This window comes from Oryx dammah, unplaced genomic scaffold (assembly GCF_014754425.2).
Source record: "Oryx dammah isolate SB20612 unplaced genomic scaffold, SCBI_Odam_1.1 HiC_scaffold_26, whole genome shotgun sequence".
Lineage (NCBI taxonomy): Eukaryota > Metazoa > Chordata > Mammalia > Artiodactyla > Bovidae > Oryx > Oryx dammah.
Window position 1 is genome coordinate 973,737 of NW_024070210.1, and position 21,498 is coordinate 995,234.

General features: G+C 49.3%; 1 protein-coding gene across 8 annotated transcripts in view; it reads left to right on the forward strand.

Moving 5' to 3' along the window:
* The window catches only part of TTC7B (tetratricopeptide repeat domain 7B), a 240,733-nt gene that overhangs the window by 160,392 nt on the left and 58,843 nt on the right, over positions 1 to 21,498 (forward strand). The window lies entirely within an intron of this gene.

Below are 21,498 nucleotides of genomic sequence, written 5' to 3' on the forward strand. Positions count from 1 at the left end.
GACCCCTTTGTGTCTTAGTTGTATTCTCTTGGAAACGGAATTCCTTAAATCAATCAACATATTTGTATGTAAGCTAAGAAATATTACACACTGCCGTGTGCTGGAATTGCCTGCTTATCTTCACCTCTTCCCTCTGAATCCCTGAATCCAGGGCAGTGATTAGGCTTGGTTGGGAAGGACATTGTCTTTGGTTCCCATTTTATCCTCGGTGGAGTAGCTTAGTAACCAGTACACAGTGGTCAGAAACAGTGAGCAGTCCTGCAGGCTGGCAGATTCTAATTCTCTAATGCAGGGTCAGCAGTGGGTGGGGGCGGCCCAGGGCAGGGGAAGAAAGGTGGGCTGGCTCTCTCCGCTTTCAGAAACGACGCAGATTTTAAGTGGCTCAGCCTTGGCTTTATTTCTCTGCCTCCTCCCCTCTCTGTGGTTTTAATCAGTGCGTTTCAGCAACTCCCCTTGGAAAATTGGTTCACACATTTCCATTACAAACATTTCTTTGTCTTCAAGTGAAAAGGGCATTTCTCTTCTCCCCATCGAGAAAATTCTCGTTATAATCCAGGACACCTCTGACTGGAGGTTTCTTCCGCAGGCTCAGCTATTTATGCGGAGTGAATTAAAGGGCTTTGCCTCCGAGTTTGACTTCTTGCAGGTCTCAAGCTTGCTTTTCTGCTCTCTGAGGACATGTCTGGATTTTATCCAAGGCTGGTTAGCCCATGGAACCATAAAGTGGTTGAAACACTTCAAAAAAACATGGGGCCCATCAGTAAAGTTTAGCCTGATGCAACTGAATTCCGTTTCTCTCATCAATATTTATAAAGTGATCGCTCCTGCCTCCCACCCTCAGCACCTTTGTTAGAAGTCAGACTCCAGCCTGTGGCTCTCTCGTAGACAGCCTGGGGTGTCATCCGAGAGAAGAGCAGGCTTATTAAACTAATGGCCGCGCCACACTTGCCAATTATTGGATTGGCAAGCAGTAAACAGTGGTGGCTAATATGGTAATGCCTCCAAGTGACAGCAGCTGACAGCCTTTTCAAGTAGTGGAAGTAAGGAACAGCAGTAGAGATATTTGAGGAATGCGAGCCTGTTATTTTAATGTTAAGCTGTGAGCTCAAAAAAGCAGAGCATATGGCAGCAGGGCTCAGAGCCCTGATGACTTGTTTGCTTTTTAAATATTTGTATTTCTTCCTTCGCGATGGGGAACTTCTCCCCAAGAATACTTTATTAGAAGTCGGGGGCCAGTAGTCAGTAGATCCCATGGTTTCTTCCTGTCCTGGGTAAAACGTTTCAACACCAACCTAAACAAGACTCCCTGGGCACCTGTCCCAACTGCCCATAGCGTTACCTGTTTGTTTGTGACCAGCTCGTCTCCCGCAGAGCTGCAGACTCTGGGAAGCCTGGGATGGCCTCGTGTGCCTCCTGTCTGACAGCTGTGACCTACCCCCGCCTGGGGGTGTAGTGGGTGTTTCCTCAGCCCCTGCTAGGGGGAGATGAGAGCTCTTCCTGCTGTTAGGGTCAGGCCTCTCCGGCTGTTGAACCAAGAATTGATTGAACTAGTATCTTAGCCTGATGCAGAGAATGACAGAGCTTTTTGGTTTCCACTGGGGCTTCCCTGGCGGCTCAGATGGTAAAGAATCTGCCTGCGATGCAGGAGACCTGGGTTCGATCCCTGAGTGGGGGAGATCCCCTGGGAAAGGGAAGAACTACCCACTCCAGTACTCTTGCCTGGAGAATCCCACGGACAGAGGAGCCTGGTAAGGTACAGTCGGACACGGCTGTGCAACTAACACTTTGACTTTCCCACTTGGTCCCCGTTAAGCCAAGGAACTTGAGCTACTTCTTCAAGATACGTAACTGTGAGTTCTTAATAGAATCGGTTTATTATGTGCTATCGCTGGCTGCGCCAGGTCTTCGCCGCTGCCCGCGGCTTTCCCCGGTTGCCGCGGCTGCGCTGTGCTGCGGAACGTGGGCTTCCCGTCGCAGGGGCTTCTCACCGCGGAGCCCGGGCTCCAGGGCGCGGGGGCTTCAGTAGCGGCAGCGCGTGGGCTCAGCAGTTGCGGGCTCACAGCTCTGGAGCGCGGGCTCAGCAGTTGCGGGCTCACAGCTCTGGAGCGCGGGCTCAGCAGCGTAGCGCTTGGGCTTAGGTTGCTCTGGGCAAACGGGCTCTTCCCTCACCAGGGCTTGAACCCACATCTCCTGCATTGGCAGGCGGATTGTTTACCTCCAAGCCACCAGGGAAGCCTGACCAGCAGCTCTTATCGTCTCATGGGGACAGTCAGGATGGGGACAGTCAGGATGGTTAGGCAACCCTGGCGGCACCAGCTGTTCCTCAGGGGCAGTCAGCTGTCCTGGCCAGGGCGGTGAAGGCATTTGTACATGGTGATGTTTCAATAATTGAAAGGCATTCCTATAAATATTATTACAACAAACACAGGAGCTTCACATGTGGTATTTTGGAATCCTTTAACATGATTAAATATTGAGTAGAAGCAAAAGACTATTTATTAAATCTATTTAAAATAAAAATGCAAGTAACCTATGTATAAATGCTTCTATGTTTAAGGAAAAACCCTTAATGTTGCTGAGTTTCCTGTATGCTCTACTTTCCCACCCCGACCTCTCCCTGCACAGGTTAACTGCTCTCCTGAACTCTCTGTTGAGCAGTCTTTCGTGTTTCTATACCACAGATGTTGGTATTCCTAAATAATAAAAATTTCTGGGTTTGTGTATTTTAAAAAATTTTCATGGAATTGTACTCAATAATAATACATTCTTATTCTTTTTTTCATTGCTTAGCTTTGTGTTTCTGAGGTTATCCGTCTTGCATACAGCAGCAGTGTGTTCATTTATACGAATGGTACTTTCTTGTATAAATACACCCGCATTTCTGTTTCTCGTCTGCCGTAAGTGGGTACGTGGGCTGTCAGATATCCTGACACAGTTCTGATGCCTGTGTGCAAGCCTTTCGTCAGGTGGACTCCTAGGAGCAGAGTTGTTGGACCGTAGGGTGCATGTATCTTCAGTTTTACCAAATAATTCCAAACCATTTTCCAAAGTGGTTGTGTCCATTCTCTTCTCCACCAGCAGTGCCCAAGAGCCCACGTGGCTCCCAACACCAACGCTCAGACTTGGTGGGCGCTGGTCAGTGGTGCCCCATTGTGGGTCTAAGTGGTGTGTTGTTCATTATCAGTGAGGTTGAACACCTTTTTGTTTGTTGGTCATTGAGCTTTTCTCTTGTATAAAGCACATGTAGAAGTCTTCTTTTCTACTTGGGCTGTCTCTTTCAGAATAATTTGTCAGACTTCTTTATGTATAGTTCAAAAGGCTTTTGTTAGTTACCTGTGTGGTGAAACTCTCCCAATTCGTGTCCTGTCTTTGCTTTCTCTTATGGGATCTTTTGAGGAACAGAAGTTCTTAAAGTATAATTGAATCAGTTGAATCAGTCCTATCCAAGGATAGTAGTTCTGTGTCTGGTTTAAAAAGCCTTTCTTGTTATCTTCTGAAGCCCTCTCAGGTTATCTTTCATCCCTGAAGCTAGAGTCCCTATGGAACTGACTGCTTTGTGTATGGGAGATAAGGATCCAGGGTCATTTTCCCGTGGGGATACCCACGTGTCCAGCATCACGTATTGAAAAGTCTCCTTTCCCTGTTTCTCCCCAGGACCACTCTGGTCTTAAATCAAACATGGGTCCATGGGAGGAGCTGACTGTGAGCTCCCCACTCGTCCCCATCGTTCAGGTGGTTGCTGCTCTATCATCATTTTCACAATGTTATTATCCATGAGGTCGGTCCACCCCGTAACTCGCTTCTTGGGGGTGTCCTGGCTGTCCTCAGGCCTTTGAGCCTTCATATAAACTTTCATATTTGCTTTTCAAGTTCCACCAAAAAAAAACCTGTTGAGATTTTGACTGGAATTATTGGATTGGCAAAAAAGTTTATTCATTCAGGTTTTTTGTAACTCCTTACAGAATAACACAAACGATTCTGTGGCCGACCCAATACATTTCATCGAATAACTTAGTTGGGGGAAAGTTAGATGTCTCTAATTATTTAGACCTTTAAAAATATTTTTTAAGTGAAGCTTTATAATTTTCTTTATAAACGTTTCCAGTGTTTACTAGATTTATTCCTAGTTGCCTGAAAAATATTCCATGCTTTTTCACTTAAACCTTTATTTAAAAGGTTAAGAAAATTTCTTTCTTCCAAGAAGGCTTGCTAAGAGTTTGTTTCTTTAATCATAAATTGATATTATATTTTATCAAATGCTTTTTCTGTATTTATTAATATGATTATTATATAATTTTACTCTTTTAATCTGTGAATGTTATATTAATTGATAATTTTAAACATTAAATTAACTTTGCATTCTTGGAATAAGCCCAACTTGATCGTAATCTATTAGCTCTTTAATAGATTCAGTTTATTCATTTTCTAAAGAACACTTATGTTCATGTATGAAGTAGATTATGATTTTTCTTTCTTGTTATATCCTGGTCAGGTTTTGGCATCGAGATTAAGCCAGCCTCATAAGGGGTTGCGGCAGTTCTTTTTGTGTCTTTCGGAATCGTTGTGTAAGATTAAAATTATTTGTAAAACCATCTGGGACCGGTCTTTTGTCCATGGAAGCACTTCTGATATCTTTTTTAAAAATGATTAACGGATATTGAGGTTTTCTACGTCTTACTTTATTAATCTGTGTTTAATACACTGTATGTGTTTTGAGAATGTCCATTTACTCTAAGTCCTAAGCTTTGTTGGCAGAGTTATTTATTTCTTGTCGTTCAGTTTCTCTGCCATGTCCGACTCTTTGCAACCCCGTGGACTGCAGCACACCAGGCTTCCCTGTTCTTCAGCATCTCCTGGAGCCTGCTCAAACTCATGTCCTACTGATGCCATCCAGCCGTCTCATCCTCTGTCGTCCCCTTCTCCTCCTGCTTTCAATTTTTGCCAGCATCAGAGTCTTTCTAGTGAGTCACCTCTTCACATCAGGTGACGAAAGTTTGGGAGTTTCAGCTTCAGCATCAGTCCTTCCAATGAACACTCAGGACTGATCTCCTTTAGGATGGACTGGTTGGATCTCCTTGCAGTTTAAGGGACTCTCAAGAGTTTTCTCCAACACCACGGTTCAAGGTCCAGCTCTCACATCCATATGTGAATACTGGAAAAACCATAGCTTTGACTATGCAGACCTTTCTCGACAAAGTAACGTCTCTGCTTTTTAATATGCTAACTTTGTCACAGCTTTCCTTCCAAGGAGTAAGCGTCTTTTAATTTCATGGCTGCAGTCACCATCTGCAGTGATTTTGGAGCCCAAGAAAAGAAAGTCTGTCATTGTTCCCACTGTTTCCCCATCTATCTACCGTGAAGTGATGGGACCGGGTGCCATGACCTTAGTTTTCTGAATGTTCAATTTTAAGCCAGCTTTTTCACTTTCCTCTTTAACCTTCATGTAGAGGCTCTTCACTTCCTCTTCACTTTCTGCCATAAGCGTGGTGTCATCTGCATATCTGAGGTTATTGATACTTCTCCCAGCAATCTTGATTCCAGCTTGTGCTTCATCCAGCCCAGCATTTTGCAGGATGTAGTCTGCATATAAGTTAAATAAACAGGGTGACAGTATACAGCCTTGATGTACTCCTTGACCAGTTTGGAACCAGTCTGTTCTATGTCTGGTTCTAACTGTTGCTTCCTGACCTGCATACAGATTTCTCAGGAGGCAGGTCAGGTGGTCTGGTATTCCCATCTCTGGAAGAATTTTCCACAGTTTGTTGTGATCCACACAGTCAAAGGCTTCAGCATAGTCAATAAAGCAGCAGTAGATGTTTTTCTGAAATTCTCTTGCTTTTTCGATGATCCAGTGGATGTTAGCAATTTGATCTCTGATTCCTCTGCCTTTTCTAAAACTAGCTTGAACACCTGGGAATTCTCGGTTCACATACTGTTGAAGCCTGGCTTGGAGAATTTCGAGCATTACTTTGCTAGTTTGTGAGATGAGTGCAATTGCGCCATAGTTTGAACATTCTTATATGACTGAAAGAATTATTTATAATGTTTTAACACTATTTACTGTCACATAGCATTTGTGGTTAAGTCTTTTTAATATTGTTTGATTTTTTTTTTCCCTTGAACAATCTTGGCAGGAACCTGTTTGAAACATTGATCTTTTCAGAGAACCAGTGGTTTTTTTTTTTTAATCATCTCAAGTATATATTTGCTTTCTCTTTTATGAATTTCTGTCCTTGTTTCTGTTATTTCTTTTCTATTTTCTTACAATCTGTTCTGTTTTGTTTTAGCTGGTTTTCTTTCTTAACTTTTCAGTTGGATGTTTAGCTCACATAGAAAGGTTTTTCCCTTTCTTATTTTCTGTTGACCTTTTTGGCCATGCTGTTGTAGGATCCCAGTTCCCTGGCCAGGGATTGAACCCAACCCTTGACAGTGAGAATGCAGAATTCTACCCTCTGGTCTGCCAGGAAATCCCCCTTTCTTATTTTCTGACATAAGCATTTAAGATAAAATATTTCACCAAGTACTAATTTAGCTACAAACCACAAGTTTTGATATGTGAAATTTTTGTTACTGTTTAGTTCTAAATATTTTTAAATTTCCATTATTTTTTGACACATTAAATATTTTAGAACTGTGTTTTATGATAATCAAATATTTGGGTTTTTTAAAACTTATCTTTTGTCAATGGTCTTTTAACTTCATTGAATTGTGTTCAGAGACTGTAATCTATATAAATTTGAAACTTGTTAAGACTTATATTATGGCCCAGCATATAGTCACTTCTGATAAATATTTCATATGTGCTTGAAAAGACTGTTTCCTGCCTTTGGGGATAAATTTTACTTTTATATATAAGGTTGAGCTGTCAACTGTGTTTTTCAGATCTTATTTATTCTTATCAATGTTGTTTTGTCTACTTCATCTATCAATCATTGAGCAGAGGTATGTTCAAACTAACTCTGCTGGTAGATTGTACTATTTCACCACATAGTTATAGCAGTTGTTGTTTTATATACTTTAAAGCTGTTTTCTTAGGTCTGTTTAAATTTAGAATTGCTCTGTGTGTTAGTGGTTCAGTTGTGTCCAGCTCTTTGTGACCCCCTGGACTGTAGCCTGCCAGGCCCCTCTGTCCGTGGACTTCTCCAGGCCAGAATACTGGAGCCGGCAGCCATTCCCTTCTCCAGGGGATCTTCCGCACCCAAGGACTGAACCCAGGTCCCCTGCACTGGACGCAGATTCTTTCCCAGCTGCACCACCAGGGAAGCCACAGAATTGCTATGTCTTGTAAATTCTACCTTTTATCAATAGGTAACAAATTGCGTAATTAGTTCCATCATACATCCACTTACAAATATCCATATATATATATACACACACATATATACACACATACAGTTTGTGTGTGTGTACCTGGAATAGCTTTCCATTCTTACTGTGAACTTGTCATATTCTTGTGTTGTAGACACACTCAGTCCTCATTATCTATAGCTATTTCTTTTAACTCAGGCTGACAGTGTATCTGGAACGTCTGGTTCAATTCCATCTGCTGTAAAGAGTGACGTACTTGTGTTAACGTCTCCCCTTCATCTGTGTTTTCTATTTGTCCTGCTCTTTTTTCGTATCGAATCCTCTCCTACCTTCTTGCAGATCAATTATGGTTTTATTTTTTTATTTTATTTTTTTTCAATTATGGTTTTATTACATATTTTTCCTTTACTAATTTGGAAAAGAAGCATTCTGTTTTGATTGTTGCTGTTTAGCCTGGAAATGTTAATGAGGGTCTGTTGCTGGCAAAACTTTCTCAGTCTGTGTCCAAAATTGTGTTTGGCCTTTCTCTCAAACGAGGTTTTCAAGCCCGACCCATGAGTCCAGGCTCCTGCCTCCTCGCTGCTGGGGGCCCGCTCCTTCTGTCGGTCGAGCAGCCCGCCTCGGTGCATCCCGACGCAGACGCCAGCGCGACTGAGGCGCTGGAGCGAGTGCGGCCGCTGCCACTGCGGCGGGCGCGTGGCTCAGGGGCGAATCCTGCTGGGGGCTTCCTAGCTGCGAATTGGTCTTGTTGTGTTGTTTACCGTTGGTAGGAGATTCTCAGGCATTATTTCTTCTGGTATTTCTTCTTCTACGGCTGCGGTTTTATTTAGTTTTCTTAGGTTCTGTTAGCTTAGGATTGTGCTTTCCTGTCTAGTCAGGTGAGTTCTGCCTTCTGTCTCAAGTATTTGTTCCTTTCACGTTTAATATGATCAGCGACGGGTGACTGTGTGGCTGCCATTTCTGTATGTGTCTTGTCTTTCTTGTTTCTCTATTACTGCCTTTTTCTTCTGTTGAAAACTTGTTTTCTTAAAGCCTTTAACTATTAAATCCCTAAACAAAAGGATGGAAAATTAGCATTTGCTGATTATATATTAAAAGTCTCTAACACACTGTGCATTTTTCCTGAAATAAAATTTAACAAAATACACATTTTTATATTGTGTTCATGGATTCTGATAGATTCACTGTCTTTTGTACTTGGTATAAGAGCCTCTGTTGTTCTTTCAAAATACAGCTTGGCAAAAATTTCCTAATTGATTAATATGTTTTACTTAGTAATTCTCCTTATTGATCCAAGAATATAGAAGTTGATGCTGGCTGATGTTAGAAACACTTCTCTCTTCTGAAGACAGCGTGACCAGGGTGTGGTCAGGCCCTTGCAGACTTTGTGCTTCTGCCTGGGATTATTCATTTTTAGATAGAATATCGCAGTAAGAGCTGACAGTCTGTTACTCTTGTCTTTGGAAAATATATCAGAGAGTATCGTGCCAATGGCGGATTTGAGAACTTTCGTGTAACTGAGTTTTATTCTAATTCAGCCCAGCCTTCCAACGGCGTCTAACTATACCCAGCCCCACCACGGTATAGCTTCTTGCCCTAAGACAAGTTGTGATTATACAGCTTTCCTAATTACAGATTTTCGGTTGATCTGAACTTTACTATTTCCTACTTAAATAGAGCATATGAAGGCACTTATTCTCGGGCTCTCAGAGAGGCCATCAGTCAGCCACACACATAAGCCATCAGCTGTCACCACAAAGCACGGAAAGCAGCCCTTGAAACCTCTCGAAGGTAAAAGAACAAGAGGGACCCTTGTAGTGGCTTCCGATCCACGACTTTGACATGTCAGATGCCGAGATAACCCTCAAGTTACCAGCTCGAAAGACAAGCTCTTCTTCTGTACATGGGCTTTTACTCTCGTAAATATGGACGTGGATTTTGCCAGATAATCATGTTTCTTTTTACACCAATAGGAACTAACTGCATGGAAACGTATATAACTCCCATTCACTCACCCGTTTGTCCACTGATTCAGCAGTAACGATCTCCAGCCACGTTCTACTTTGTATACGTGCATGCGCGCCCAGTTGCTCAGCTGTATCTCTCGCCAGGCCCCTCCGCCCATGGGATTCTCCAGGCAAGAACGCTGGGGTGGGCTGCCGTTTCCTCCTCCAGGGGACCTTCCCGCCCCAGGCGTCACCCTGCGTCGCTTATGCCCCCTGCACTGGCCGGCAGGTTCTGGCAGCACCTGGGAAGCCCGTTGTGTATACAGGCAGCTCCTAGGAGCACCTCGCACACTTCACACCACTCTGATCATCACGAGAACAGCAGAGGCTGGTAGTATTATCACCCTCATTCTGCAGATAAGGGCACTAAGGCACAGGGGGGTTAGGCGGCGTGTCCGAGATGGTGTGTCTCCTCGGTGTCAGGGTCGGGCTTCGGGCCCAGGCAGCCTGGCCTCGGCCTCTGTGTTCTGTGCCTTGGAAGCTCTGCGCTCCCCGCACATTCCACTTGCCGTGTGAGGGGCTGGAGAGGCTGCCACGGACAACAGAGACGGTCCATGTTCTCTTCAGGCCAGCAGTCGCTGTGAGCAGGAGCTCGTCCTGTCTCCTCCGTTACTCTCTTCAAGAAACCAGAAAACGCGGTGAAGAGCATCCTTTTCTTGAGTGGAGTATATATCTGAGTTAAAACAAGTCATTACTTGGCAAGTAAGACTATGCCTTCTTCTCACTCTGTCTCACTCAACACACACTCTCAGAGAAACTCAGTTTTCAGTTGAAATATCATATTGAGTAATGTTTCGATGTAGGGATTACTGGGAGGCCAGGTGTTATGGGCTATTTTTATGTCTGAGCTGAGTGATGGGGTAATGAACATGCCCATTAAATCTGCATTTGATAGAAAGTTGGAACGCAAGGGAAGAGGCTGTCCATCCTGTTAAACTGGAGAAATGACCCATGGAAGGATGTCTGGGCGGGATGAGCTCACGGTAACTTGACTGGCGATGCCCCTTCCTCAGATACAAGTTCGGGCGATCTTTGGGCAAAGGGTAGTGAGTGACTGCCTAAAAAATACCACAGATCAAAGTGGAGTGGGTTCAGCGGTGCAGTAGCTTGCTTAAAATCAGACTTCCATAACGACAACAACAAAAACTCAAGTGAAAAAACAAAAAAAAAAAATGAACAAAGGATTTGAATAGACCTTTCTCCAAAGCTTCCCTGGTGGCTCAGAGGTTAAAGTGTCTGCCTGGAATGCAGGAGACCAGGGTTCGATCCCTGGGTCGGGAAGATCCCCTGGAGAAGGAAATGGCAACCCACTCCAGTATTCTTGCCTGGAGAATCCCATGGAGGAAGGAGCCTGGTAGGCTACAGTCCATGGGGTCACAAAGAGTCGGACACAACTGAGCGACTTCACTTCACTTTCACTTTCTCCAAAGCAGATATTCAAGTGGCCAATGCGCCCATGGAAATAGTCTTAGCATCACTAATCATTAGGGGAAGCAAATCAAAGCCACAATGAGATACCATTAGGATGGCTATTATTAAAAAACAACAACAACAACAAAAAAAAACCCAGCAGATGGTAACAAGTGTTGGAGAGGGCGTGGAGAAGCCAGAACTTGTGCTCTGCTGGTGGGAAAGTAAAATGGTGCAGCTGCTGTGGAAAATAGTGTGGCGGTTCCTCAAAATAATAAACATAGATCATTGTATGGTCCAGCAATTCCACTTCTGGGTAAACACTCAAAAGAATTGAAAGAAGGAACAGAGGCTGTACACTCGTGTTCATAACAGCAGTATTCATAAGACCCCAAAGGCAGACACCACCCAAGCGTCCATGGATGAGTGGGTAGATAAGCAAAGTGTGACCCATATACATGGAATATGATTCATGGTTTTAAAAACGAAGGAAATTCTTTTTAAAAAAAGGAAATTGAAATATGCTATGAAATATGCCACAGCATGGATGAAACTTGAGGATGTTTTGCTGATAAAATAAGCCAGTCACAAAAGGACAAGTCCTGTATGGTTACTCTCATATGGGAGACTTGGGCTGTGAAGAAGGCTGAGCGCCAAAGAACTGATGCCTTTGAACCGTGGTGCTATAGAAGACTCTTGAGAGTCCCTTGGTCTGCAAGAAGATCCAACCAGTCCATCTTAAAGGAAATCATTCCTGAATATTTACCTGAAGCTCCAATACTTTGGCTACCTGATGTGAAGAGCTGACTCATTTCAAAAGACCCTGATGCTGGGAAAGATTGAGGGCAGGAGAAGGGGATGACAGAGGATGAGATGGTTGGATGGCATCACCGGCTCGATGGACATGAGTTTGAGCAAACTCTGGGAGATGGTGATGGACAGGGAGGCCTGGCGTGCTGCAGTCCATGGGGTCGCAAAGAGTCGGACACGATTTGGCAGATGAACAACAGCAGCGGCAGTTAAGGATGGGGGGCCTGCTTCCTGCCGATCTGTGCCCGCGGAGCCGCCCCCTCCCACAGCGCACAGCGGGAGCTCGGGGGCCACCGTGGTGCGCGAACGCTTGGGAACACGGACCACCGCCGCGGCCGCCCATGCTGCTCGGGAGCCGCAGCCCCAGACCTCCCTGGACACCTGGGAAGCAGCAGAGACAAACCAGACCTCCCGATGTGCTGAGAGCGGGTGAGGGCAAAGCGCCCGGGGTCACAGGAGCAGGGCTCTGCAGGGTCCCTGGCCCCGCGCGGGCTCTGAGCCCGGAGGCGCGCCCGCTCCGCCTCTCCCCGCCCCGCCGGCCCGCGTCCGCGCACCCGACGCCTCCCCGTCTGGCTCCCGTCCTCACTCTGGGTGGAGCCGCTGTGCGTCTGCCGCAGACCTTCACGGCTTCCTGAGGGTCCGTGTCTGGGGGGCCGAGCCCCCTTCCCTCTGGGTCTGGGTGACGGTAGGGTCCCCGTCCTTTCAGCGTCTGCCTTTATCCCTGCAGGGGCCCGGTGTGCCCTTCCTTCTTGAGTCCCCATCCTCAGACGTGGGGACACGGGGAGACCTCGGCCGTGGCAGCTAAGTCACAAGTAAAGATGAAGGGACTCCTCCGGCGGCCCCGGGGCTCCGACTCTGTGCGTCCACCGCCGGGACGCAGGTTCGCTCCCTGCTCAGGGAGCTGGGACCCCGCGTGCCCCCGGCGAGGGGCCAATCGGCTCCCGGTTCGCCCCCGCCCGAATTGGAGACCCTCAGCGGTGGTCCTGGTTGAGAGAGAGCGCAGTCTCTATTTTTAGAGCCAGGGTAGTTTCCTGGGAAAGGGTGCTTTCTAGTTTTCCCTGCTCGCGTAGCAGACCACTGCTCACCCACTCGCTCCCCAGCTCCGGGGCGGCTTCTGGGCCTCTTGCTTCTCTGTGCCCCCTCCGCCCCTGTTCCACCCGGTCAGACGGTGCCCGGGAGGCTGTCCTGACTGCTGCTCTGAGGGTGCCACTGAAGGGCACGGCTCCCATCGCGAGCACGTCACTCGCAGGCCTGGAGCCGCTCTCCCAGGCCTTGGGGGCCTGGTGCACACGCGTTCTCACTTAGCCCTCCTGGGCCCTTCCAGCTGAGGTTCCAGGACCCTAATCAGAGTTGAGGTTAGTAGCTAAAGTGGGAGCAAAAAATGAGCCAAACTGGGGTTTCTCAGGGTGATTTATTGCCGCTAAATACGTCAGTTGTTTGTTTGTTCTAAAAATATCGCTAGGAGGATGGGGGAGTATCCAGAATGTTGACACTTCGACTGAAAGGCGCAGCAGAGCGTAACTGATACGGGCCCAGCGGGAGGCCCTGCCCGGCGGGAGAGGAGGCCAGCGGCCGGCCTCAGCCTGCGCTCGGGGTGGGCGCGCGTGTAAAGCCAGGCGTCCGCCCGCGGGCCTGGCTTTGGCCTAACAGATGTGGCGCCCGTGCTCCTGGAGCCAGCAGCTCGGGGAACCCTGGCCAGGGAGACATGGAGGTGGCCGGGGAGCCCCCACACCTGCCAGCACCCTGGGCAGGGTCTCCTTCCCCGGCCGCCGCGGGCCCTGAGCGTGGTCGCATTTCCAGAACGTCCTCAGTGGTAGAGGCTCCCAGAGAAGTTGGTGAATGAGCCCCCTGGGCCAGCCGCTCTTCGTTTCCAGCCACGCTCTTCAAACCTCCCTTTGGTGGTTCTGTTAGCCAGCCGAGCAGGCGTCAGCCTGTGCTCTGGGGTTTGCGATGGACACCAGGCGCTCAGTCTCCAACGAGCTGGCAGACCAGGGGTGTCCGTCCGGTAGCCGTGGGCAGACTTCTGTCAGCAGAGTCCCTGTAAGTGAGTGCACATCTCAGGAGTGTCTGGATTTGATTAGCTTTGGGGTGGGCAGGCATGACTCCAAAGAGGCCTTGAAGCCAGCTCCTGTTTACTTGCCTGGTTCAGGAAGACGTTTGAGTTCTCCAGCCCTGAGGCAGACGCTGCCGGCAGTGGCGACGGTCCAGAGCTCTGCAGACTCAGGTGCCCTTTCTGTGGCTGACAGCGTGAGTGGCGCCCTGGCTCGGAACACTGGTCCCCACTGGCCACGCTCAGTGAGGACCTTGTTGTTCTTAGTCGCTCAGTCGTGTCCGACTCTTTGCGACCCCATGGACTGTAGCCCACCAGGCTGCTCTGTCCGTGGGATCCTCCAGGCAAGAGCACTGGAGTGGGTAGCCGTGTCCTACAGCACAGCCACCAGAAAGCCACCCAGGGAATCTCTCTAAACGGAAAGGAAGGGTCAAGACCACAGGTTGGGGGGTGCCCTTCATTTATGCCCTTAATGTAAGGGGTTGATCAGAATGGCCACCGAATTTAAGAATAAAATACCTTCAAAATTCTTACTGGAATGAAATATACACAGAACTGCCTAAGTGTAGAGACTATGGGAAGTGTTTTCCTGGAGGTCTTTAAAAAAATCAGACCATTGAAAGTAAAAATGGAGAGTTATGAAGTAGAGTGGTGGTTTTTGAACTTAAATTTGCACACAAATCACCTAGGAATCCTGTTACATGAAGATTCTAATCCATCAGGTCTCGTTCTAATCCATTAGAACAAGATTCTAACCCAGTCTTGTTACATGAAGATGCTACAGACAGACTCCTCTGTCCACAGGATTCTCCAGGCATGAATACTGAAGATCCTTCTCCACAGAGTCTTCCCAATCCAGGGATCAAGCCTGGGTCTTCTGGATTGCAGGCAGGCTCTTTACTGTCTGAGCCACCAGAGGAACCCCCCTGGGCCCAGCGTGGGCGGGCTCTCTGCACCTCTCACAGGCCCCCAGGGCAGAAGGTGCCACCCTGACCACATTCTTGAGCAGCAAAGCGCTCACTGCAGGACCTCAAGGTCTTTCCCAGGTTTGGGTTAATTGGAAAAAGCTACCTATCTATCTATCTATCTATCTATCTATTTTTCTTTTTCTAATGAGTCGATGAACAGATGTCAGCACAGCAGTTAGGTGAGCAAGATGATGAAGGAAGCTGAGCAGACAGATCATTCATTCAGATGATCTTGTTGGTCCATCTCCATGAGTGATTTGTTCCCCAGGCAGTGTTATGGGAGCCGTCACGTGACTGGTGCCAAACCCTCCTCCTTCCACCTGTCCTCAGAGGGTCCTCGGGGGTCCGGGAGCGCCAGCCCTGGGCCTGCACAGCTGTACGCCCACCATTGCGGGCACGCCTGGGTGTGGCTGAGCCCATGGAGACGCGTCAGGCCAGGTGGCCCGGTGACCAGTCCCGGCCCCGCTCCCTCTGGCAACGGTGACTCAGCCCGGATCAGAGGCTACATTTTGCAGAGAACACCCCGTCCCGGGATCAGCCTGCTGAATCCAGCAGGAGAGCCAGGGCTTCAAGACCAGCAGGCCGTCAGAAATGCGGGCGAGGAGGAGTCGAGATGGATTTCCTTCACCAAAGCCAGCCTGGAACCTGAGGGCTGCCGCTCACCCCGGTGATGGAGGGCTGGTCGGCGGTGTCTGATGACTGCCGGTCAGTGACCGGCGAGGAGCCGGCTCAGCACTCTCGGACTCCGTCCCGGCATCGGGTTTCCGCCTCCTCTGCCTCACCATGTGCTCCAGGGCTCAGCTCCTCTTGCCTTCTGCTCCCTGGCTGCCCAGCCATCTTCCCAACCTCACACTGCGTCTCAGTGCACCTGCCTCCTCCCACCTCTGCCCACTGTGCGGTCTCTTCCGCCCACTGACGCTCCCCGCAGGTGGTTTGCAGCTGGTCCACGCCAGCCCTCAGCTCAGGCCCCCGGAAGAGAGATGGGGGCGGCGTTCAAGGTCCCCGTGGCCACTGCCCGTCTTGGGCAAACACCACAGGCATTTTCTGCACAGCTGTTTTGCATCCCGGCCGACATTCAGCAGCTAAACAAAGACAGGTCCCTGGCAGGCCTAGCCCAAGCACTGCAAACAGATCAGCAGAAAATACCAGACGTTCCGGCTTCCTGGGGTGTTCTTTCTGAGTCAGCAGCCTTGACAACAGCGTTTACGGATCTGATTAGTGAGGGTTTGTTTATTAACGTGTGTGTTTCCTCCTTGATGCAATTAATGCGTGCATTTTCTATGCTGTCAAGTAAGATTGGAGGGAATTTATTACTATAGCATTTCTCTAAACTTTCCTAAATTATTGTCATTGACAGTTCTTCATCAGAAAGCTTGGTGAGGCATACTAGATTTCAGAATTTAGCGATATCTCCTCTTTGGTCTTTTTCTCAGGTCCCAGCCTTATATCCCAGACTCCAGACCCCATTCTTTGAGCACACGGGGACGATCCTGCCTTGGCTTGAGATGGTCCCTCTGCCTGCCTGGAAGGCCTCTCCCGACAGCCCATCCCACCCGAACTAGAAAAGTCCCTCTCAGTTGTCCTCCATGGCACCCCGGGAAGACCCTGTCTCCTTCCTTTTGTGCTGCCAGTTAACCTTGTCTGTATATCTATCTGGGTTTATCACATATCCTGTGTATAGACCGCTAGACTGTGAGCTTTTGGTGAGGGGAGAAATACCGCGTCTTACTCCTCTTTGTGGCCTCACGGGCGTATTAGGCACTTTTTAAAATGACTGACAAAAAGATGAACAGATTCATTATCAGGCACATTGACAACTGCATAGCTCTGTTGTTCAGTTGCTCAGTCGTGTCCAGCTCTTTGTGACCCCATGGACTGCAGCACGCCAGGCTTCTCTGTCTTTCCTATCTCCTGGAGTTTACTCTAACTCATGTCCACTGAGTCTGTGATGCCATCCAACCATCTCATCCTCTGTCGTCCCCCTCTGCTCCCCGCCTTCAGTCGTTCCCAGCAACAGGGTCTTTTCCAATGAGTCACTCCTTCACATCAGGTGGCCAAAGCATTAGAGCTTCAGCTTCAGCATCAGTCCTTCCAGTGAATATTCAGGACTGATTTCCTTTCGGATGAACTGGTTTGATCTCCTTGCAGTCCAAGAGACTCTCAAGAGTCTTCCCCAACACCACAGTTCAAAAGCATCAGTTCTTTGGCGCTCAGCCATCTTTATGGTGAACTCTCACATCCGTACATGACTCCTGGCGAAGCCATAGCCTTGACTATATGGACCTTTGTCAGCAAAGTGATGGCTTTTTAATACGCTATGTTTATGAGTAAACAGATGAAAAATGTGCAAATGAGATGAGGAAGAAGCTAGTTGCTGCCTGGGGAGGGGCAGATCAAAAACGTCAGACAGAGAGACTTGCACGGGTCGGGTCGTTGGGAGGGTCCCTGGGGAGGAGACCTCCAGGCGGGCACACAGGGAGGGAGGTCGGAGGGCCTGTGAGGGGTCACGTCTGGGACGCATGGGGGTGGGGCCCAGGGTAAAGCTGAACCAGAGGGATGTGCTAGAGACAGGGTGTCCAGGGAGTGAGGAGACCTTCCTGGGGGTGAAAGTGGAGATTAAACCGGGCCCTGGCACACTGCCCAAAGTGCCTGATGAGAACTCACAATGCCACAGACCCAGAGCTTCACCAGGGGCCCACATCTTCTCTCTCAGCTCTACACTAAGCCAGGTGATTATTTTGAGAGTTACTCTGGGATTCTCAAAAAATTCCAAAAATAGGGTAAAATATTATTTCTGTTAGTTCTAATGAAAAGTAAAACCCTGATTAACTGTGTCCATCAAGTGTCTAGAGTTTTATATGCACCTGACTTTTGAGGGAAGAAGCAAGTCACAAAAAGCAAATGTAATCATTTTATTCAGAATCACGTATGACGTATCCTAGGAACAACAGCTCAGCAGCCCCAACTCCTCTTTTCCTGTAGCCCTGCCCAAATTTCAGGGCCTCCTGAGTTGGGAAGATCCCCTGGAGAAGGAAATGGCAACGTACTCCAAAATTCTTGCCTGGAGAATCCCATGCATGGAGGAGCCTGGAGAGCTACGGTCCAGGGGGTCACAGAGAGTTGGACACACACGCATACAATCTGTGCCGAAGCCAGAAACCTCACCTCGTCTTTGTGGCAAGTCTTTATTTTACCGATTGGACTATGTATTCTCTGAGGGCAAGGAACTGTATTTTATGCCTCTTTCTCTTCCACACAGTATCTAACGGAGATCTTTGCAGATTTTGTCTCCATATGGGTGCTCAGTCCTGTCTGATTCTTTGTGAGCCTGTGGAATGTAGCCAGCCAGGCTGCTCTGTGCAGGAGTTTCTCCGGGCAGAAATACAGGAGTAGTTGCCATTTCCTGCTCCTGGGAGCTTCCCGACCCAGGGGTCAACCCCACGCCTCCTGTGCTTCCTGCGTTACCACTGCACGTTTCAGGGTTTAAATATTTAACAGTGGATTAGAAAACGCTCCAGATCTTCATTAGTGCCAGTGGTGTGTTTAGAATATTGTAAGTCTTTCTCTTGTTTCTTGTCCTGCGCGTTGGAGTCAAGTGGGTTTGGGTATACATTTCTGTTCTGCCAGGATCCGGCTGTGTGAACTCGGGCGGAAGACTTAGTTTTGGCCTAACTTGTAGAGATGTCGTAAGAATCATGGATTACCTGTTTATAGCGTCTGGCAGCCACTGTGGTTATTGTTATTATTTCACTTGTCTTGAAAGCAGAAGCTTCCTGGCTTATCGCTCATTATTCCACAGCGGAGAGCTCTTGTATTTTCTGGAATTGCATATCTATTTGGGAGTTTTAGCTTCTGTTTACTTAAGGCTGGCTTCATGGTCGGGGGGCAAGGAGGTTTGACCTGAACCTTGAAAGCTAAGTAGAGAAGGCTTTAAAAGCAGAAATGGATGGAAAAGTAGTTCCAGACAGAAGGAACAGCCCGCACACAGACTCAGGGGCGTGAGGAGGGTGACGGTGGAGGAAGGCGACCCTGACTAGGATGGGGGTGCTCCTGGTGGGCGGAGCACATGGGCGGGAGCCAGGCCCTCAGGGGCATTGCCCAAGATGCTAGATTTGGGCTCCAGGAACATCGTCAGATGGGTATTGTAGGGAAGTTCTAGTCTTCATTAATTTCCTGTAAGGATTCGAGGAGTCTCTGAACAAAAAGTTTAAAAATTAGATGAATGGACTTTGAGCCAGCTGTAGGGAACAGGAAGAAGCCATTTTCCCAGCACGTGACGTCTGACTGCACTTGGAGAAACACCTCACTTGGCCGTGGTTGGACCGGGGGTGGGGGTGGCCGTCCACCCGCTGCCGCCTTCATCCGTTGACAGCTCGGCGCGCTGAGACTGCCGCGGGTGGTCGGTCCTGGGATTTCTGCCTCAGGGTCTCCTCCATCGGTGGGGTCTGCGGCCTCTGGGGACATCGACCGCGGCCCGTGAACGCCAGTCGCTGTGTGTATCTTCGAGTCTGTGCTAGTGGAACGTGCCCCCAGCCAGGCGTTTGCCACAGTCCTGAGATGCGCGAGCAGGGCTCGGCGGAAAGGGCGCCAGGCTTCCCGGGGGCTGTTCTGGCTTTGTTCTCTGCCTCACCAGCCAGGCCTCTGCCCCCGCTTCTGCCTGCCTTCAAGGGCGGGCCAGACTCAGGGGTCCCAGAGGTCTGCCATCGGTGGGCGAGTGGCTTTGCCCTCCCAGCCCTGTCCCCGGCCCCTCTGCCGCCCCAGCCCCTGTCCCCAGCCCTGTCCCCAGCCCCGTCCCCGGCCCCTCTGCCGCCCCAGCCCCTCCATCACGCTGCTCTCCTTTCGCCCCACGTCCAGTGCCTTCCCCATCACTCGGGCTCAGCAGTTGGACTATTGTTCTTCCTGTGGGGTTCTCTGAAATCCAGCCCACACCTTTTCAACTCCACATCCTGAGTCAAATGTTTGAAAGCTGTTATTTCATGTTAATTAGAAGTTCTTTTTCCGCCAAGAAGATTTGCACAGAACTGCTCTCCCAAGCTGCAGCCTAGAGACGAGGCTCTGGTGTCCTGTCCAGTTACAGGAGCCGTGATAACTTCTCTCAGAGCCCCAGCTGCCTGCTGGGCGGGGAAACCTCCCCCCCCAAGCTCCTGGCCCCTGTGGGCAGGCCCGCTTCAAACCTGGCTCAGTCAGAGGACCCGGGGGCCTCCGAGAACCCACCGTGGTCCTGGCAGGGTGGCCCATTGGCCCGACTGGCTTGGTGCCCAACCATCACCCGTGAGCGTCCAAGCAGGCCTCCACCACAGCTGACAGGTGACCGCTTCCTCTGTAACACGCCTCCCAGGTGACCTATGTTTGCTGGAAGACTCTGCTGGAAACGTGGGCTTCCCTGGTGCCTCAGTGCTAAAGAATCTGTCTGCAACTCGGGAGACCAAGGTTCCATCCCTGGGTCAGAAAGATCCCCCGGAGGAGGGGATGGCAACCACTCCAGTGCTCTTGCCTGGAGAGCCCCATGGACGGAGGAGCCTGGTGGGCCCCAGTCCATGGGGTTGCAGAGAGTCAGACACGACTGAGCGACTCACATTTTCACTTTCACTTTTAACACTTTCTGGTGAAAAAGTACTCCCACTACCTTCTAGACTCATGAAGACACTCATGAGTCAACATCTGCCTCCTTAAAAACCCCTAAAGACAGCCTGAGTAGCTGCCGTTCCCTTAGGCAGTTCTGGAAAGGCCTCCAGGAACGTCACTTCTTGAAGTGTTTGAGCCGAAGCCAAGCCCTACCTCCGTCTGGCCTCACTCTCTCTGCCCGCCGCTGGTAGGCCAGGCCCTGCTGCCTTCGTTTCTTGGCCTGTGGTTCTTCCTCCCACCCCGGCTTCTGCAGCCCCAGGCTTGAGGGGACCACAGCCCAGACCCCTGGGGGCCGCCAGCGCCTGCTCGGGCACCTGGACTCTAGTTGGAGGGAGAGGATGGTGCCGAGCCATCCCGAGCTCGGGTGGCTCCTCTCAGGACCAGCTTATTCCAGCTCTCATAGGGAAAAAGAGACTGTCCACCTCAGAAGTGCTGCCTTCAAATGAGTGGTCTCTAGTGAGGAATTCTCCTATAGGTCTAACTTCAATCACTAGAAACATTTTTCTTTATCTTCTGTGGTTTAGAGAGAAAATGCTGATTTGAAGCTTGTTGACCTTATGGTGCTAAGCACTGTGGAAGGAAGGCCAGAGAGAGATATTGGGATTTTCTTGTTGAAGGGAGATGAACACCACCGACTGAGAAGGGTCCTTACAAAGGCAACCTGTAAAGGGCCGAGCGGGGGCACACAGAAGCCTTCAACAAGCAAGAGGTCCTGCCTGTCTCTATCTTCCTTTCATCAACAACAAACCCGCCTCACAAGGACGCACCAGGTGGCGCTAGGGGCAAAGAACCCAGCTGAGATGCGGGTTCGATCCCTGGGTCGGGACGATCCCCTGGAGGAGGAGATGGCAACGCACTCCAGGACTCTGGCCTGGAGAATCCCATGGACCGAGGAGCCTGGTGGGCTACAGTCCACGGGCTCGCAAAGAGTTGGATGCGACTGAAGTGATCTAGCACGCCTGTGGCGCACACGGAGCAAAGATAAAGGTGTGATTAAGTGGCATCCGTGGGAGACTTGTGTGATGAGATGGGGTTTTGGTGAATTTAGGAGGAATCAAGGAGAGATGTGGATTAGCAGAGATTAAGATTGAGAACATGGTGTGTACTCTTAGAATTATGATAAAAACACAGACTCTGGAGAACTACAGGGGCCTCCCAGGTGGCTCGGTGGTGAAAGAATCCGCCAGCAGGGGAGACATGAGTTCAGTCCCTGGGTTGGCAAGATCTCTTGGAGGAGGAAATGGCAACCCACTCAAAAACCCACTGGAAAACCCCATGGAGAGAGGAGCCTGGCAGGCTGCAGTCCATCGGCAGACGCGAC